This window comes from Megascapheus bottae, chromosome 1 (genome assembly GCF_031878675.1).
Source record: "Megascapheus bottae isolate mThoBot1 chromosome 1, mThoBot2.hap1, whole genome shotgun sequence".
Classification (NCBI taxonomy): Eukaryota; Metazoa; Chordata; class Mammalia; order Rodentia; family Geomyidae; genus Megascapheus; species Megascapheus bottae.
The window spans coordinates 74,168,772-74,189,505 of record NC_143509.1 but is presented as its reverse complement, the minus strand read 5'-3'; the positions used below and the strand labels follow the sequence as shown (position 1 = coordinate 74,189,505).

The following is a 20,734-nucleotide window of genomic DNA, read 5'->3' as shown; positions in this document are numbered from 1 at the left end:
AAATGAGCCTTTCGATGTAACATTTTTTAAAAAATTTTGAAGTTTGTAACTTAAAACATAATGAATAGTCATACAAAATTCTATAAAAGAAATACAATGACACACAAGGAAATGTCTTTTAATACATTCAACTTTGCTGGTTCTGACACTCAGGTTTTTTGGTGTGAGGGGATGTGAGGCAGGGAATCTCAAAGCAACAAGTGCTGTCTAAACAGCCAATGTAGATTTTTTTTTTAATCCACTCTTTGAAAAGTAACTCTGTACATTTTGCAAGAATATGCATATGTGTATGCATGCAAACACACACACACACACACACACACACACACTTAACTCACTAAAACAGTAATAAAGGTTGTACCACAGAAATGAAATACTTGGTTGTATAACTAGAAAAGATTGGAAGTACTGCTGTGGCTCAAAGGGTAAAGCGGTAGCCTTGAGCTGAAGAATGCTGGAACAACACCCAGGCTCAGAGTTCAAGCCTGAAGACCCACCAAAAGAAAAAAACAAAACAAAAAAAACTACAAAAAAAACTAGAAAGGATGACCTGGGAATCCCTAGGCAAAAGCAGCCACACTGTCATCAGTCAAATTGGGATATTTCCCAGACTTTTGGACTGGGCCAGTCACCAAATATTCTCTCTCCTTACTCCACCCACAAGAGAAGTGGCACAGAAGGAAGTGCAGGCTGTGACCAAGTGAAATGCAGTGCACGTAACAAAAACTGGCTCCATTATCTCCATCCCCACCAAGCACCAACACAAGAATTTGGTTCAGAAAATAATCAAGTTGTGTTTATTTTCAGGAATGCCAGTTATGTCTGAATAAAAGAGACATTGTTAAGCTGAGTTTCCAGTGTTCCATAAACAAAATTCCAAATAACACTAGATGAACTGAAATTTAAGCCTGAAGGAAGAGATTTCCACTGACCCATCATGAGATTTATTCGCTTGATCATCTATTGTCAGGAGAAATAGCCAGTCTGCTGACTTTTAAAAATAATCTTGCTGGTGCCAGTGGCTCATGCCTATAAATCTAGCTACTCAGGAGGCTGAGATTTGAGGATCAAAGTTCAAAGCCAGCCCAGGCACAAAAGTCTGTGAGACTCTTATCTCCAATTAACCACCAGAGAACAGGAAATGGTACTGTCTTAAGTGGTAGAGTACTTACTAGCCTTGAGCTAAAGAGATCAAGGACAGTGCCTGGTCCCAGAGTTCAAGCCCCACGACTGGAAAAAAAAATCAACTTTGTGTTATACACAGGAATGGTAACATTTGCACCAGGCACAGACATTATTATCATTAATACTATTATTCATAATTATAGGTGAAATAGTAGGGTTAGAGACATTAAGAGACCAATCTATATTCTGTGTATTCTATTTATAATGGTTAGACAGTAAGCTTAGTATTAAATATTTGCCATTTTTCTCAATATTCAGGTACCCAAGGTTATTGATGTGGTCTTGGAGATATAAACATAACTGCATAGACATAAAAATCTATGATGGGATATATACCCCATAGACATAATGTTACATAGATCGACATGTATCTATGACATACAAACTCTCAGCTTAATTTTAATTATGTTCTAAAATCTATGTGCCAGTGATTGCATATAAAGATTCCCTTCCTGAATTCTTGTTTGTTAAACATGACATTTGAAATATGATGTAAAAATCAATGTTAATAAAATCTTTCAAAATATTGTCATATTAGTGCAGAACTTGGGCTTCATGTACTATAAGAACCTGAACACTTCTGCTCTTAACTCACAATTTTGTGATGAACTACGCAAATGTGAAGTCAAAAAATATATATTTTTTATGTAACTGCTGGTACATTCCAAGGGGAAGGATGTCCTGAGAATTTTGACTATCCTAGGCAATATTGCTGTGATAATTCAAAAATTCTGTTCTAGAATTTTTAGTTCCAATATTTATTTCCTTCTCTAGTTTGGAAGTAAAGAAACAAGTTAAAAGACTTCGAATGTTGACAAATAAATAAGATGAAGATGTGGTAGTAGTTATTCCATGGTGTATCTAAAATACAAAAAAGGGATTGATCTATAGTCTGAAAAGGCAGGGAAAGTGAGTCATTTAATAGAAACATGTCTCACACTCAGCATATGATTGATTGTTTTGTTTTCAGCCCTCTGAAAACACTTTCTCTTCTCTCTCAAAGCTCTTAAAAAAAAAAAAAACTCCTGGGATTCTTTGCACATCTGCAAAATCAATGTCAGTTCCAGGTTCCTATTCTAGTATTGAACCAATCTGGCTTCCAGCCTTGAAAAGGAAGCCAGTGCTCACCAGACAAACAAATGAGGATGATCTAATACCTGGGGGACCCTGACTGATAAGTGGCAAAGTATTTCAGGACTGTTTCTCAGATCGCTGACAAATGGAACTGTGTCAGAATTCAGTAGCAAATTAATGGGGTCATGATCAAACAGGTAAATTTAACTTTCAGGACAGAGGGAAAAGATAGGACATAGGGAAAATTATAGAATCAAACTAAGTACTAAAATTCCTTTTAACAGAAGATTTCTGTTATCAAAGTGGGGATAATATTTTCTAATTTTCTCCATAAGGATGATTTGATTCTCCAAACCAAGGCTGATTTTTAAATATTTTAATACTGTCAATAGACAGAAGTAACACACCCTGTTTGTGACCTTCTTTCCACTAATAAAAATGCTTGAGTCTCTCTGGATTTTGTTGACCTCTATTAAATTCAGGTAAACTTGGAAAGGAATGAAATAGAAAACCTGTACTTTAAAAAAAAAAAGTAAATTCAGATTCTGGAATGAAAAGTTTTAAAGGGTGAGGATAGACTGTATTTGGGACCAGAATCATATCTTATTGTCCTCACTAAAACTCGGACGAAAAACTGGAGTTGTTTGTGACTATTCAAGTGATACTTTCAAGTTTCCAAACAATTCCTGGAAACCCTACCTCTCAAAGAAGATGGCATTTTTGTGAATTGGGAATAAAGGCATCAGCAACATATGGAGTACATTTTCCTGTTGAACACTGATTTATTTAAAATTGAGGGGGAAAAACGCTTGGCAAGGTCCACTGGCCAAACCAATGAATGGCAAAAGTCATTTCAGTTTATCCTGATTCCTTTCCATGATCCACCTCCCAGACTGCCGGACATCCGGGCCCATGATTTATAAGGCCTGAATTGAGTGGCAAGTGGCTAAGGATGCCCAAGTAATAGTGCTTTCTCTTGGCCTATGAAATCACAGCCCTGCCTTTTGGCCCCATATGTGAAGAGATGAAAGAAAGGGGACCGATCTAAAGAGTTTCCAGAAACAAGGTGAATTTCAAAGAGACTCAGAAGAGTTTAGTATGTGAGGGATTACTTAAAGATCACCCTGAAGAAACGGTGCCTGGAATCTTTCCCAAAGGACTCGTTCTCTGAGGCTGCCCAAGGCTGCCCTGGCGTTAGTTACTTCACTTCCCACATGTCTGGAAATCCCTGAGTCCCAAGCAAATCGAGACAGCCGACCGCTCCAAAAGGAGATTTCGAATCTCTTTGTGGCTCAAATGGAGAGAAAGAACAGTCCTATTCAAAACTTAAGAGCAAGCCCGGCACAGTGGTTCACGCCTGTAGTCCTACCTACTCAGGAAGGCTGAGATCTGAGGACCAAAACTTAAGAGCAACTTGTACACCCTTGAGCAAGGCACAAAATAGTCATTAAAAACTCTATCACTAGGAACTAACTTCCATGGGACCCCCTCTTTGGAGAAAGGGTTCTGCCAGTATGTTACAAACTCATTTAATTCTGATTCCACTCCAGAGAGTGATTTTCTTTTTCATTACTGTCCTCATTTTAGAGATGAAGAGACTGAGAAACAGGAAAATTCAAGTTACTTGTCCAATTCCACAAAAATGGTACAGATAGAGGAAGAATGAGTTTCATGAAGCAAATTAAATGTCTACTTTCCACCTTCTGCCAGTTCAAGACTTCTCAGATCTCATGTAGAGCTTACGTTTTGATATGTCATTAGAATAAGACCCATTTCTCCTTCCTGCTACCCCAAGAACTTGCTAGATGCCAGGTGTTCCCTTAAGAACTAAGGAAGAATGAAACCGGTAAAGCTAATGCTTGTTAAATAGGAATTGGTTTAGCACCTCCTAAAACAGAGTCCACAAGCTTCTATGGAATAAAGTTATAAAGTCTCACAGCAAGGTTACTTGAAACCAGCATCACTGAGCCCTGAAGTGCCTTCTCTCTAAAGCATTCTTTCAGCTGGTGATCCAGGGTACCAGGACCTAAGTACCTTGCCAGACGGCTGCCATGAGCTCTGTTTAATCCTTCTCCTGAGAAGTAGTGGTATTATTGGAATAAAGGTGCCTCTGTAATTGCTTAGCTTACCAATGGATAAGAGCATTACAGGCTCTAAGAATGGATTTATGAAGACAATAGCATTAAACAGTGTTCTACTGATTATTTACTTCCACAAAAAAGTGACAACTTACCCCAGACTGGACATTGGAATTTATCTTGGGGGGGGGATTGTTTTAGTTAATCTGGTTTCCTTTATGAAAACAATGCTGGGAATTTGTGGCTCTGAGGAGAAGGGAGGAGAAAAAGGCAGACTGGATGTATCTCGAGGTTAACACTTTAACTTAAGGCAAATGGAAAACATAACCAACTGAGAGTCTAATACTTGGATAGCCAATTCAGAGTTTTACATTTTAAACAAGAGCCTCTGACATATTTCTCCCTGAACATGTCTAAGAATACATATATTCATCATTAGTGGGCTAAAGACCACCACCACAATATTGTCGCTATAGCACAAGTAGACATGTCTTTTTCTGCATCCACACCATCTGTTTTTGACTTTGTGCTCTATTGGACTTCCTAAAAGTTGACCCATTTCAATGTCACCACCATGGTATTACATTCTATTTGCCTAAGGGTACCCTCCACTGTGAAAATGAAGCACAAGTATTTGGACCAGTTGCCAAAAAACAAGCAGTTTCTAAAGCCCATCCCATAAAGTTCCTACCTCTTCAGGTAACAAATGACACATGTCACTTTCAACTGAGGGGTTTAGTGCTTCCCAAAATTTCAACAGAATTAATTCTAATGAGCTATGCTTTGGGCTATTAAAATGTAAATACGCTCTGCATCCTTAAGGTCACCTGTGAACACATCCCTTGATGTTGATTGGCAATAAACTTAGGGATCTATTTCTGTTCACTGTCCATCATGCATCCATCCACCCAGACTTCATTCATTTACCAAACACATGAGACATGACTTCAGGCTCTAGAGTACAGGTAAAGAAAAAGACCAAGCTCTTAATCTAAAATGGTTATCACTGTGTTGGTAAGATAGGCAATGAAAAAGAAAACAACTAAATATTCTTGGATATCAAGTATTAAAAAGAATAAATAAAAGGATGATGTAGACAGAGAGGGGTGGCAGCAGCCACTGAGACCAGAATAAGTTAAAGTTTTGAAAAAAAATAATGTTTTAGGTTAAAGGAATTGTAAATCCAAATCTTGAAGATAGCAATAGTGTAATAGATAGGTTTTAAGAAGAGCAAAAAGGTCATTATAGGATTTTTTTAAATTTAAAAACAACAAGCACAATGTTATAAGCTATAAGTCGGGATTGGAGGTTCACAAAAGACTGTATTGATTGGGCCAGGAACGTGGTCTAGTGGTAGAGTGCTCGCCTATCATGCATGAAGCCCTGGCTTCAAGCTCCAGGTCTAATGGTAGCCCAACCACAGTTGTAGTCAGCTCTCAGAAATTTTTTGCGTGGGGCTGGGAGTTTGGCCTAGTGGTAAGAGTGCTTGCCTAGCATGCACGAAGACCAGGGTTCAATTCCTCAGCACTCCACATACATAGAAAAAGCCAGAAGTGGTGCTGTGGCTCAAGTGGTAGAGTGCTAGCCTTGAGAAAGCCCAAGGACAGCGCTCAGGCCCTGAGCTCAAGCCACAGGACTGGCAAAAAAAAAAAGAAATTTTTTGTGTGACATTTGAATTTAGGAAGAAAAGTATTTTTCTAACCCCTTGGTGCTAGAGGCTTGACCTTAAAGCTTGCTCTTTGCTCCATTTTTATCTCAGTACTCATGACTGCAAATGTTATTATTAGTCATAAGCTTGTTTAACCCCTTAGAGATTCTGGCCTAAGCAGAAGACAGAATTCAAACTCCTTTTTATAAGATGTCTAATTTTTCAGCGTTTACTTTGAATTTTCTCACTTTTATATGAAACAAGACATATGCAAAATGATAACAATGTTGTGCTCTCAAATTCACCATAAACAAAATGACTTTTCTGAGGGAAAGATATGTAAGTTTGTACAACATAAACTACGGAATTGAATCTCACTTCCAAGAAATCTTAGGAAAGTTGTCAAAGCTCTATTTGTTTTATGCAATAAATAGAAGATGGTTTTTATGTGAAGGCCTTGGGATAAATGATGTACATTACATATAAAACTCCTGGCACAAAATAAGCATTCAGTAAGAAGCAAATGTTATTGAATACCATCATCTCTTTATTCATATAAAGGTAGAAACTATCTTAGAATTATGTTTCTACTTCCATTTATGCCAGACAAAAGCTTTTTTTAGCCTTAAATCTTTAATCTGATTATTTCACTTTGATGAAATAGCACAAAACATCCAATAGACCACTTTAAATGATCCATTTAAGAGAAACCTCCTAGAATATTAGTTGCATTTACCCCAAAAACTTACCCTAGGTCATTAAATTATAAAAGATCACATAAGTACAAAAATAGAAAAAGAATCCTTATCATAACATTTTAGTATTTAAGTGCTTAGAAGCCAAATGACTGAATTTTAATATCATCACTATAAATAGTAAAACATACTAAATTAAGCAATTTTTAAGATCATGTAATTTCATAATTAGTAAACATTAAAAGCTTTGGAATTAATTATTTGTTTCCTCCATGTCACTGGATTCCCAGAATTGAATCCTTGCTTTGACTAAATTAATTTTTGTATCCATTTGCATACTGACACATGTGTTAGAGTACATTGCTAAAATTATAATCATTATTTTCAGTTTCAGTCCATCTTTGTAACAGTGTTCTGTAAGACTGAAACTATTCTAAAGCTTATGAATCCAAATCCTGTAGGTAAATAATCCTTACTAGGAATGAACCCAATTACAGCTGTTGTGTTACAGAATTTCTTAAAATTTCTCATCAGTAGCTTCACAATACCACACTATGAATAATCATGGCAGATGTGCCATGATTACAGCAAGGGAGGCAAATCAATTCCCTGTATATGGCTGACTGTGTTTCAGAATGAGGTCTATGTTCTAATACTGATGGGATTTTCAGGGGAAGAAGTGAGTAGCAATAGAACAACCACAAATCCAGATTCTTTTACCATGTTCTTGCTGTCTATTAAAACTTATTGTTTTACCACGGATCCTTTCCTATAGAGGCTCCCTAAGAAAATGAATTCTCCTTTCCTAAAATTTAAAGCAATAGCCTGGCGCGGTGGCTCATGCTCATAATCCTAACTACTCAGGAGGCTGAGATCTGAGGATCAAGGTTCAAAGCCAGTCTGGGCACAAAAGGACCTGAGACTCTTATCTCCAATTAACCTCTAGAAAACCTGCAGTGGGGCTTGGCAGAAGGTTAGGGTGGCAGCCTTGAGCTGAAGAGTTCAGAGACAATGCCCAGGCCTAGAGGTAGGGTAGTATCCTTGAGCTGAAGAGCTCAAGGACAGCGCCCAGGCCAAGTTCAAGCCCCATGACCCACAAAAAAAAAATTAAAGCAATAACATTGTGTAAGAATTATAATGTTATGTTTGTCTTCAGGAGAAGGTTTAAAAGGAGTCATAGTCACCATAAAACAGCTTTTCATAAGATAACTTAAATTGAAACCTATATTGATGAACCTAAACTGAAACTGTATTTCCTACCACTCATAGCTATTTGTAAATCAGTTTATCCTAACAAAATGAACTGCTGAGTTGTTACTGTGTAAAGAAATACAACCTATGTGTCCAAACCCTAGAACTTGGCTTAGAAAAAGTAATCTGCTTTTTTATTCAAAACTGGAGAAAATATAATTAGCTCAAGAACTCTAAAGGATAATGCAACATTTCTGAAACTCAAAGCAAGCAAGTAAAAAGATCCTCATAAGGAACCTGTAACCCCTCCTTCCCCTCCCTGCTTTCTGGGTGATTCCTGAATGCAAAGAATGAAAGGAGAAGACAGGAAACTAGACAGAAGAAGACTAGTGAACTGAAAACAAGAAAGAAGGTGAAAACATTTTAAGGAGTGGCTAAGAGCATTATCCTAGACACCCAGAACACAGAGTCACACCATAGATTGCAAGCTTTCCATTCCCCTTGCTCGCTACTACCTCCAAAATGGATGACTGCCAGATGGCACAATGTCAGTGTTACTCACGGACATGTTATGTGAGTTATGTGGCATGAGACAAAACAAAAGTATTAAAAGAAACCTTTAAAACCTCAATGCACTATTCAGCAGACAAGTGAGTCAACCAGTCAGTTCAGAGCACTTGTTTTGTGCTCAGGTAGCATAGAAACCAGGCTGAAGGAAGGGTAAAGAATGGAACCACACTGGCACCACTTCTGACTTTTTCTGTGTATGTTTTACTGAGGAATTGAACTCAGGGCTTCATGCATGCAAGGCAAGCACTAGCCCACATTGTCAGCCCAAGAATGTTTAAAAGATAGATTTATCTACAAGATAAAGTCAGCATGATGGAAGAAAGAAACACAAAAAAGTACTTAAGAAAATCCACCTGTATTATAAAATCCCTGCGAATATTACACAGGGATTTTTATGATGTAAGTGATATATTTAGCCTCGCTGTGCCCTTTGAGGCTTAATTCAAAGTGCAACAAAAGTTTAAAAGCAAACGAGTAAAAAACTGACAATAGATTATAGAAAAAAAAATGTCCACCTCAAAAAAACCACCTTTAAAATCTTCCTTTTTTTAATAATTTTTATTGTGATTAATAGAAGGGTTACATTATATTCACCAGATAGAAGGTGCATAAGTTCACAAACATTGATACCCTTTCTCATGACATGGTCCCCATTTCCCTCCCACCCCCCCCCCCGCTTATCTTGATTTCCCCCCTTCCCTATCCAATTTCAAATAACCAACTAAGCACATATAAAATATACCAGATAACAAGATGAAAAATTGTGACAATATGAGATAAAATCTTCCTTTTTTGAAGATTATTTTATTAACATATGTTTAACTTTATAGTATTTGAGTTTAGGGGACAAAGGAATTATATTTCTTTCTTTCTTTCTTTGTGGGTCATGGGGCTTGAACTCTGGGCCTGGGCACTTTCCCTGAGCTCTTCAGCACAAGGCTACCACCCTACCCCTTGAGCCACAGCCCCACTTCTGCTTTTCTAATGATTAATTGGAGATAAGAGTCTCACAGTCTTTAGGGTCCAGGATGGCTTTGATCCGTGATCCTCAGATCTCAGCTTCCTGAGTAGCTTGGATTACAGGCCACCACGCCTAGCTAAGAAATTATATTTTAAAAGGAACTTTTGCTATCGTATTTTCAATTTGTCTTAGATTAGTATATGCATATTCATGAAGAGTCAGAATTAGAGTGTCCCCCTCTCCTAAAATGTTATTTAATCAAAATAAAACAGCTGTTTCCTATACAATATCTTGCAAAAGCATCAGGTCTTTTTAGCTAAAAAATGATTTGGCATATGAAGAAACTAATTGAGCTGTACACATAGGTCCTTTGACAATAATGTATCCCATAACCTAAGAGGAAATGTTTTAAAATATATAAATTAAGAATAGCTTTTAGAGGCTCTGCTGTTTGGGAAACTAGTGACAGGATGCTATAAATTAACCACTGCATGTAAAACCAATGGTTGTTAAGTGGAAATAGTTTGTTGCTTGAGCCAAACGAATATTGGGAACATATATTCATAATACTTGAAAACTAATGATGAACACCAAATTAAAATTACTTAGTCCATCTCTTTACTATTTCTTCTGTCATGTTAGCTAGCTGTTAATTGTTCAAGGTTATTAATGACTTTAGACAGGACCTCCATATCTTAGGACTATTATCTCACCCATTTCCAAGGAAACCTAGAATATTAATGACAATCTTCTTTTAGATATATGGGGACAAGACAATAAAGCCTGGCTGGAATGGACACAGAACATTATCATGTCAATATTTGTAGAAGGAAATCAATTAGTCAGACACAATTTTAAGGGATCTTTACTAGTTACTTTGAGGACAAAGTCAGAAGCCAAGTGAGAAAAAAAAATGATTATAGATAGATGCCATCTGAAATAGAAGTCATGTGTGCTTACGAAAGAAGCAAGAGCTGTGTGTTCACAGCTGTATTTAGAGAAATGGCTATTTAGGGTGGTAGTCTTCTGTCTAATGAGGAACGAAGAAGGGGAAATGAATTTAAATTACAACCAAAGGAATTTAAGTTAGATGGAAAGATCTTATTGGCAGTAAAGGTTTTAAAAACTCTGGAAAAGATTTCTGAGGGGTTTTCAAATTCCCTATCTGGATATATTTAAAAGAAGAAAGATACCTATCAGCCTGGAATGGCCAAGGGAGAGACCTGCCTGGAATTTGCTTCCAGCTGAATTCTGTGAGTCCAGATTAATTTCTGACAGTGCTCAGGATGTCAAAGACAGTCAATGCCAGACAGTGGCAAGCAACAGTGCCCCTAAAAAAAAAAAAAAAAACTTACCCAAAGTAATCATTTCCTTGGCATTTTGCTAGTTGGTTATAAGTGGAATGTACAATTATAATCCATTCTGGTTTTTATTTTCTTTGTAGCCTGTTTCCAGTGGGAAGAAGGCTTCAGAAATCTCTCTGGCAGGCTGTACTCTGCTTAATACATTTTCATTTTCCTTCTCCAGGCTGTTACAACCAAAACTTCGGGGCGGGGGGGGGGGGGGGGGGGGGGGGGGGGGGGGGAATTAATGGTAACACATAGGCCCTTAGATTAGCTAGCTAGGAAAAAGATAGCCTCTCCCCTTGTTCCAAAGTTTTTTCTTATTGAAAGGAACTGGATGCTTTCTCCACCACCTTCACCCTCCCCTCCTGTAGCTTCCTGTGGGCTCCAACAACTTCTGTGACATGCAAAATTTCCCCTTAGTTCCAACATACAAACAGCAGCAGCAGGCAGTAACAGTTTGTACCAAAATCTTCTAATTTGTTGTACTTCTCTGTTTACACAGCTGTGCATCTGTTTGCCCTATTGTTTTCACTGCCCCAATTGTATGGGCTGTGTGTGTGTGTGTGTGTGTGTGTGTGTGTGTGTGTGTGTGTGTGTGTGTGTGTGTGTGTGTGTGTGTGTGTGTGTGTGTGTGTGTGCGCGCGCGCGCGCGCGCGCGCACAGCACTGCTGTGGGTATGAGAAAGCAGGCACCTTGTAGCTGCTGGACAGCAATGGTTCCTGGGATGACAGGATGTTCTAATAAACAATGGCTGTGGACTAACCAAAGCAGAGGAGTAGATGGACTTGTTAGGATAATGGGTGGCAGACTGGGCCAGGAAGGTCTCCTGGAGAGAGCATAGCAGTCAGTGGGCCAAGCCATGGGAGCAATACTGAGTTATGAGAACAAAGCAGATTCCCATCATGACTCTTATTAATCAGCAGGGGCCAATCAGCAACTGGAAAAGCTAATAAACGAGGGCCTGAAATGCACAGGAAACGAGGTTGCATGTATCTAGATGTTTACTGGCCACCACCAACCTCCTTCTCTTGGAGTTAAACCCAAATCTTGCTGAGGTTCTCTATTCCAAGCGTAGACAGTCAATCAATACCCCTTGCCACCAACTCTTCAGAAGAGTTTAATATCTCGGTTGTCTTATTTGTGTTTTATTCTGTGGCAAAAATAAGCCCTGAAGCCAGCTTAATGTTTCTTTCTTCTCCTGAATCTCTTCAGAAACACCCTCCAATCTTCTTTGTATTCATCTTCCTCACTAGCCTGAGATACATCAATTCATATTTCTTTTTATTTTTTCAATTACTCTCAAGTAGTTGTACAAAAGAATTGCCATTCGACAAGGCAGTTGATAAATGCAGCACAAATTGCCCAGTGTCACCCCTTTCATTGTTCTCCCTCACGAACCCCAAGAGCACTCCCTCCCTCAATTTTTTTAATTCTGCAGGACATGCATTGAATTGTATGAGTGCATTCCCTCTTCCACATTTCTTGTTGCTTCCAAACTTCCCAGTGTTTCTTCACCTTAAGGATCTTCAAAGTCAGATTTTCAAAGGATAAAATGTCAGATTAGTATCTTTCCCTCAGGGAAAGCCCAAGAAATGACATTTCATTTAATTCAATAAATATTTTCTAGATTCCAGTTATGAACCACTCACTCATGCGTTGGGGATAGAAAAGTAGACAAAACATAGGTACTATGTTCAAAACGTGTGTGTAAGTGCTTGTGTGCCTGAACACTGTCCTTGGGCTTTCCCAAGGCTAGAGCTCTACCACTTCAGCCACAGTACCACTTCCGGCCTTTTCTATGTATGTGGTACCGAGGAATCGAATCTGGGTCTTTGTAAATGTTAGACAAGCACTCTACCACTAGACTAAACTCTCTATCCATTTCTAAACAATTCAGATGTCTGATGGAAAGCTCTGTCCAATATAATAGCAGTGTTCATCCATGAACATTTGTCGTGTTCCAGATAACTTCTATGTATCAGTAATATAAAATACAGTGTTCCTTGCAAATCTTGCAACTGAATCCTGGAGTCAGGTCCATAGGACGAGATAGCCCCTTTGGTTTGTGGATTCCTGATTCCCCAATCTTCTCCCTCAATGCTGTGTAAAAGAGCAGATTCTTCATCTCACTGCCTTTTATTTAGTCATTGCACAGTTAGAAGGGTTAACTGAGAGGCTAGATAACACAATTACAAGGACATTAGCCTTAAAGACATGTTAAATAAATAGGCATTTCCTCTTCCTTTAATAACTATAAGAATATAATTACCTCACTTTGTGGAAGAATCTTAGACTAGAATATAGTGACATATTTGCATATATATACTTATGAACATTATAGTTTCTGAAATGCTATGGCATGTCTATCTATAAATAACAGTTTAGTTTTTTTCATGGGTCTTTTAGAAATTGATCTTATTCTTGTGATCCACCCATGAGTTTCTTGAGCCCCAGAGTGAACTAATAGCAACAATTTAATTCTCACCTATTCCATGCAGGAATGAGTGCCACTCATTGTAGATACTTATATTCAACGAGTCCAAAATAACAAAACGCTGTTGGCAACACATTCAAGACTAAAAAGGAAGTCTTTTTACCAAGATTTGTTCCTTATCCAGTAAATAATTCCATGTTTAGCAGCAACAAAAATATTGATGCAAAATAAACATTCTTTATTTCAAAGCAAGAATCCTGTTGAGTGGTGATACAGCTTTTAAAATATCTGATTTGATAAGGAATCTTTCATCATACTCCTGAAGAAAAAAAAAAAACCTTTATACTGTCGTGATTTGTTTGTGTTTTCTTTTTCACAATTGAAGCGAGGTACTTAACTCTAATCAGAATCATCAAAGGCTTTTTAAATGCCTGTAGAGTTTATAATTTCTGACTTTTTCAAATAATCTCAAGTGTTTCTTTTGCCCCTCTAAATTCTATGTTATGGAAGTACAGAAAGTGTTTATTTATAAGGAGTCTAGTAAGTGTTTACGGAACACCTACCATGTGGTAGACCTGATTCTGGTTGCAAGGGAATTTACCACAAGAAACAAGCAAATTTCTTTCTCTCAATCAGGGATATGAGAAAGAAAAATGGTTAGTGTTGAGACAGACTAAATGTAAGATGCCTAAATACCTTTGGCTCTGACTTAGAATCCTGTCTACCCTGAAGGCTGAAAACTGGATGATCATGGCTCAAGGTCAGACTCCAGCAGAAAAGCTCACTAGATTCTATCTCCAAAATAACCAGAAAAAAAGCAAGGCCACAGGTGTGGCTCAAGTGTTAAAGTGTCAGCTTAGCCAGTGTGAGGACCTGTGTTCAAACCTAGTTCCACCCTTCCCCCCCCCACACAAAAAGTGACTAACATTTAACTACATAAAGAAAACACAATTACCACTATAGAATGAAAAGTATAAGAGACATATGAACATGAACATTTGATTTTAGAATGATGGTCAAGAAAAGTCTTGAGGAAGTGACGTTCAAGTTTGAGGTTTAAATACTGGAATGTTCACTTCGTATTGGGAAGAAAGATTAGACCAGGCAAACTGTGAAGGACTAAAAGTACAGCACTATGATTTTAATAAGAAGAACAGTGTGGCTGGGGAGTACAGCACAGTTGGAGCCTCAAAAAATTATAGGCAAGGAAGTTGATCCATTTGTTTTGTTATTGGTGTGTGTGTGTCCGTGTGGTGTGTGGTGTGTGGTTAATTGGAGACAAGAGTCTCACCAACTTTCCTGCCAGGGCTGGTTTTGAACCATGATCCTCAGATCTCAGCCTCCAAAGTAGCTATGGTTATAAGTAACTATGGACTTAAGACACCAGTGCCCAGGTTTACTTTTGTTTTTGTTTTCCAAATTTCTGACAGTTGGTTTTGGCAGTAAGGGAAATTAAAAGGGAGCGAAAGTAGAACTTTCAGTGAGTTTGGAAAGTGATGTGAATTTTAATTCGGAGCTTAGAAATGGTGTCCTCAGACTATAATACACAAACTGGGAGGCTGTAACATTTATTAATTATACACACTAAACTTCATAAAACTTTTATACATTATTATTTATAGATGCATACTTATTTAATTATTTCTAAGCCTAATGCAATAGATACTTAGCCCAATTTTTCTTTTTTTCCATATATTTTTATTGTAATTAATAGAAGGGTTACATTATATTCACCAGATAGAAGGTGCATTACTTCACATACACTGATATCCTTTCTCATGTCTTGGTCCCCATTTCCCTCCCCTACGGCCACCCCTCTTCTAGTTTTCCTCCCTTCCCTATCTTATTTCAAATAACCAAATAAAGATATATACAATATATTAGATAACAAGGTGAAATACTGTAACAGTATAAGACAACCAAGAGACAGCAAGAGATGAGAAATAACATAGTACATGAAGGACAATAATCAGTCATTATATGGCTTTTGTTTCTAAATCATGGAGGTCCTTTCATTTAGCATCATACTATATGGCTTTATGTAGCTAGGTTTGTTCTATTGTAAATCTCTGCTAGGAGAGCCCAAGGTTTCTACTGATTATGACAAATGAGGAAAACCATTGAGCCAATGTTCCTTTCAGTCTGACTTACTTCACTTAATATGATTTTTTTCTAAGTCTTTCCATTTCCTTACAAATGGGGTGATATCGTTCTTTCTGATGGCAGCATAGAATTCCATTGTGTATAAATGCATCTTGTTGGTCCACTCATCAACTGAGGGGCATCTGGGTTGGTTCCATACCTTTGCATGGTAAATAGTGCTGCAATGAACATCACTATGCTAGTGGATTTAGTATGTCCTTGTTTCTGGACGGTTAGGTAAATTACAAGTAGTGGAATTGCTGGGTCATTGGGGAGTTCTATGTTTAGTCTTTTGAGGAACCGCCAAAATGCTTTCCATAGTGGTTGAACGAGTTTGTATTCCCACCAACAGTGTAGTAATGATCCCTCCTGGCCACATCCTCGCCAGCATCTGTTGTTACTAGATTTCTTGATGGCCCCTGGCCATTCTAACTGGAGTGAGGTGGAATCTTAGAGTTGTTTTGATTTGCATTTCTTCTAAGGCCAGAGATATCTAGCATTTCTTCATGTGTCTATAGGCCATTCTTATTTCTTCTTCAGCGAAGACTCTCTTTAAGTCTTTGGCCCATCTTCTTTTTGGGGGGATGCATTTTTATTGTAATTAATAGAAGGGTTACATTATATTCACCAGAGAAAAGGTGCATTATTTCACAAAAATTGATACCCTTTCTCATGTTTTGTTCCCCATTTCCCTCCCTCCCCAAAATTTCATCTTGTTTTCCCCCCTTCCCTATCCTATTTCAAATAAAGAAATAAACATATATACAATATATCAGATAACAATATGAGATAACCAAGGGACAGCAAAAGTGATGAGAAGTAACGGTACATTAAGGACTACACAATATATGGTTTTTGTTTCTGTATCCTGAAGGTCCTCTCATTTAGCATCATCCTATATCTTTGGCCCATCTTTTAATGGGATGGTTGTTTCTTTGGAGATTAGTTTGGGAGTGATTCAATTTTTTGAGCTGTTGATATATTTTAGATATGAGGCCTTTGTCCACTGTAGGGTTAGTGAATTTCTTCTCCCACTCTGTAGATTTTTCTAGTTAATTTGCTAGCTATGTCCTTTGCCAAACAGAAGCTCTGCAGTCTAATGCAGTCCCACTTTTCCAGACTTTCTCTGATTTGTTGTGTTTCTGGGTCCTTATTAAGAAGGTATCAACCTGTGCCAAGGAGACCTAGTGTATCTCCCATTCCTTCTTGTAAAGTTTTCAGTGTATCTGCTTTTATCTCGAGGTCTTTGATCCATTTGGAGTTATTCCTAGTGCAGGGTGACAAAGAAGGATCCAACTTTAGTTTTCTGCAGGTGCTTAACCAGTTTTGCCAGCACCATTTGTTGAAAAGGCTGTCTTTCTTCCATTCTATTTTTTTTTGCTCCCTTATCAAAGATTAGGTGGCCATAGGTCTGTGGTTTAATATCTGGGTCCTCAGTTCTGTTCCATTAGTCTTCAGGCCTGTTCTTGTGCCAGTACCAAGCTGCTTTGATCACTCTAGCTCTAAAATAGAGTCTAAAGTTTGGTATTGAAATTCCTCCTGCGCTGTTCTTTCTGCTAAGAAGTGCTGTTGCTATATGGGGTCTTTTATTATTCCATATGAAATTTTGGATTGCCTCTTCTGTTTCTTTAAAGAATGACATTGGGGTATTGATGGGTATTACATTGAATTTGTAGCTAGCCCTTGGCAAGATTGCCGTTTTCACAATGTTGAGTCTTCCAATCCAGGAGCATGGAGGTTTTTCCATTTCCTCAGTTCTGCTTTAATTTCCTTTTTTAGGGTTTTAAAGTTTTCATCAAAAAGGTCCTTTACATTCTTAGTTAATTCCTAGGTACTTTATTTCTTTGAGGTTAGTGCAAAAGGAGTTGCTTTCCTGATTGTTGCATCATTCCTCTCATTGTTGGCATATAGGAAGCCAGTTGATTTTTGAGGGTTAATTTTATACCCTGCTACCTTGCCAAAGTTTTGAATCAGCTCAAGGAGCTTGGGAGTAGAGTCTATAGGATTCTTTAAATACAGAATCATGTCATCTGCAAAGAGGGAAAGTTTCACTTCTTCTTTCCCTATTTGGATCCCCTTTGTGCTTGCTTCTTGCCTTATTGCTCTGGCCAGGAATTCTAATACTATGTTAAAGAGAAGTGGAGAGAGTGTTAGCCCAATTTTTCTTACATGAAAATTGGAAGTTGAATCACCTTGATGAAATTTGATAAAGCAGACTTCCAAATATCCAGTGGAAAGAAATGAAAAATAAAGGGTTCTAAACTAAATTGATATTGGCCCCCAGAGCCTGGACTTTTCTGCTCTAGTGTGTTGAGTCTAGGTCAGAATTAACAAATAAAGCATCTTAAAGTTTTCATGCTAAATAATAATAGTCTGACAATAACAATGAACCATATTTTGAAAATAAACATATAATAGTCTGTCATATAGAGTACATAATTTTTAACAACTATATTGATTGACATTTAACTTTTTCCATAATTTTGTTACTACAAAAAGAACTTTTGTGAATATTTTTTATTATTTTACCTTCTTTATTTTATTAGCTAAATTCAAGAATTTCTTGAACCATTAGAATGTATTGATTTTTAAGTACTAGATACTGTACTTACATTAATTTAACCTAGTTCTTAATTATTTTCATTCTTAAATTTCTATACATGACACATTTAAAAATAATCTACTAAGTGTATTTTAAATCACAAATTTAGTTATGTAGTTGCTGGGTAATAAAAGAATCAGACTAAATAGTTGTGGCTTCCATACATGTAGTGAACTGGAAAAGTCAAGCTGTTGAATCCACTTACTGTCCCTGAATTTTATTACTAGCAATAGTCAGATCTTTTAGCTTTCCAGAGTCAGAAGAGTCTCACATCACCAATGGCTAACTCAAACCTCATTTATATCTGATTTTCCAAAAGTTAAGGCAAAGTTCAATAGTTTCTGTACTCTCTGCGCCGGAGTGAATATTGTACAGACTCTATAGTGAGCCCACACATCAAAAGTTGGATCTTTCATTCTATAAATATTCAGTAGTCGCTTCCCTGTGAAAAACACCAAAACAAAAATATCCTTAATATGTCAAATACAAGAGTTAAATTTCTGAAATGCAGATTAAGTAGAAATAAATTCCATATGACTTATAATTGTAGATGATGGAAGCTTTCTAAATTATATTCAACTAGTTAGATTGTATCAAAAACTCCAACAAAACCTTAAAATAAAAAGGCTTTTTACTTGATGCCAAATTTAAAAAATGAAAAGCAGATCTAATTTGATAAATAACTAAGAATAAATCCTCAACTCAGAAACTTTGTATACAAATTGAATGGAAAGAGCATTGCTCAGACTTTGCTTTTCTTAAATAAACTTTTCTCCTTAACTTTTCTTTCATCGCATCCTCATAAGTTTGCTTCCTCTATAACAAATCCTTCAATCTTTTGTAATTATCTCAAATATATAGATAAATGGAAATTGAATTATTGAAAATTGAACATCTAATACACTCATGGGAAACATGAAGATAAATTATGCATTGTCTATTTGGACAAAAGCCACGTACAAAAATACGTGTTAGTCAAATACTTAAAAGGAGGAAAAACGTTTTCTCTCTACATTTGTGAGGTTTTAATGCATGGTCTTCAGGCCCTGCTGCTTTCAACCTATGGTAGTATATATAGCACATCATGGTGGGAGTGAGTCCTGGAAGAGACCTACTCACTTCATAGCAGCCAAAAGCAAGATATAGGCCAGGCCAACGTCTCAGTATTCACTCTGAGCCACTTCTCCAATGACCTAACTTCCTTTCACAGGACCTCACCTCTTAAAGGTACTCCTATCTCCCAAGGGCACCTCAAACTATAAATCAAGCCTTTAATTCATAGGACTGTGGAAGATATTTTGGATCACAGCTGTAGCAATATGTATGTGAAACTAAATAGATTTATATTTGATGACATAAATCAAAATCATTTTCTCCTAATTAATATATAAATGTTCTCTATTTCTCTTAATTAGAGTTTTACCAATAGTACTTTTCATTGAATTGTGTGTTTATACTTCTACTACTATGCAATTTCTCCTGTGATCTGGTAGCAATACATTTTGGTAACAATTTTACTTCTTGTAATCTTTCCAATTAAGTAAAGTTGTCCTCTTTTATTCTACTTCAGAAGCTGTTTTGGAAGTGGAGCAACATCCCGTGAAGAGACAAAAACCAGCCCAAGGGTGCCGCAGGAAGGCACAAGAAAGGACACTGGCTCTCAATTCTGTAAGTCAACCAAGTCTAAATGTTAAGTGTGGAACAGTGATGACAGAGAAGGGGCTCGGCTATGGGGTGGTCAACAGGAGAAGCAACCAGTTACTGTCCAGGAACACATGGGCAATTGGCAGACAGTTGTCTAGCCTGTTTGCAAGCACTGGCTTTCTCTCATCTATCCTATCTACACTTTTGCAAGAGACTTAGACCGTGGCTAATACCAGGTTTTTTAAAAAAAATCCCTGTAGTAAAATACAGAGAGTGATTCTAGCTGATTTTTGAGTTCAAGCATGTTGAAATAGAGTCTTAAAATAATCATTTCCATAGGTACTCAAGTGTTCACCAGATGCTAGCCCCTAGATTTTGCAGAGGAAAATTGCTAACTTAAGCTTCTTTTCATGATTCAGCAGAGGACTTTAAGTAATAAAAGATCTGGAGATTTGTAAAATAAATAATTCCAGTGCAAATGGGAAAATTCAAATAATCTTATCATCTCCAGGACATGTCTATATGTGTTTTTCTATCATTATCATATTTCTCTTAATTGAGCCAATATTTTTTCCAAGTGTTATTTTATAGTTTAAAGTTATGAGCTGTAATGAAGAAATGATTCCTTTCAGATGACTGAAGTAATGCATACTGAATTTTCCTAAAGACAATTTAGGATGTATGAAACAAATGATATAACAAATATGGTTTTATTCACATTTGATATTGAGTATATCCGCAGTGAAAACTATTAACAGCAGGCCAGAATCTCTTTTATTCTTTAATTGATGCCTCGGTAGATGCAATAAAAATATAAAGTGCGTCATTAACTTTTGAACTTCAATGGAAAAATAAGCCACAACATACCATCCATTTCTAACAAGTAGACATTATCTCATAGTATCCACAGCCATTCTGTGCTTATGACCACTGCCTGGTCTTAAGTGTGACTTTTGGAAACTGAACTCAATATTTCCTACTAAATAATAGTACAATGGTTTTTATGGTCTAGTTAACTTTATTTTATAATTGAAAAAATGAATTGTGAAGATACCTCAGCATTTTACATTCTTGTTGAGTACACCTAAGCAAATCTAAACAAGCCCTGCATCTCTCCCTACATCTCCTGGTCCGTAGAAACATCCTGTGTAGAAGGAATCCATT

The 20,734-nt window shown here is 37.1% G+C and overlaps 1 protein-coding gene across 2 annotated transcripts in view; it reads left to right on the top strand.

Annotated features, from left to right (window-relative positions):
* Col8a1 (collagen type VIII alpha 1 chain) overlaps nt 1-20,734 on the top strand; it is a 127,667-nt gene that overhangs the window by 59,922 nt on the left and 47,011 nt on the right. For both annotated transcript variants that reach the window (XM_090347402.1, XM_090347392.1), the window contains exon 2: nt 19,497-19,594. The gene's annotated coding sequence lies outside the window, so the exon portion shown is untranslated. The remainder of the gene's footprint in view (nt 1-19,496; nt 19,595-20,734) is intronic.